Genomic DNA, 603 nt, shown 5'->3' on the forward strand with positions numbered 1-603 from the left:
AAAAAAAAAAAAAAAATTTTTTTTAAATAAAATAAATTTAAATCTCAAAATTATTATTTTTAAAATACATGCACACAAAAGAAATAATGCATTAAAAAAAATCGTCTCAAAGGAATGCGCCCGAGTGTGCCTTGCTATTAATAAACAAGACACGATAATTGTTTCATCCCTTCTCTGGACACGAAGACTTAAAGATTCTGTGCAAGTGGAGAATCTTTGCTGGACTTGACTAAAGAACTATTTCTAACTGCTCTCGATTCTATCGATTCGTAACAGGGTCGATAATCCGGGAAATCATAACGATCGTGTGTGTTTTATGCGCGGTTAGTTCCCTTGTTATTTAACCTCATTGCTGATCGGGTACCGTAACTGTTTGGGGTGGGAGATGGGGGTTTACTGTTAGCTTTTGACGGGTTAGAGGCGGAAAGTTTGAGGAAAAGAGTTGTATGCTTATTTAGATTAATGAAATGTTAGAAGTTAGGGTAGGTTCCGGGTGACGGTAAAGGTTATGGGTTGGGCTTGGGGATAGATGTTAAAAGGGTTTTCGTTCCACAGTTTTCATTTTTGAATTTCGCCGTTCGCATTGTCGTTCCACATTGATTC

Source organism: Aplysia californica, unplaced genomic scaffold (assembly GCF_000002075.1).
Source record: "Aplysia californica isolate F4 #8 unplaced genomic scaffold, AplCal3.0 scaffold00945, whole genome shotgun sequence".
Taxonomy (NCBI): domain Eukaryota; kingdom Metazoa; phylum Mollusca; class Gastropoda; order Aplysiida; family Aplysiidae; genus Aplysia; species Aplysia californica.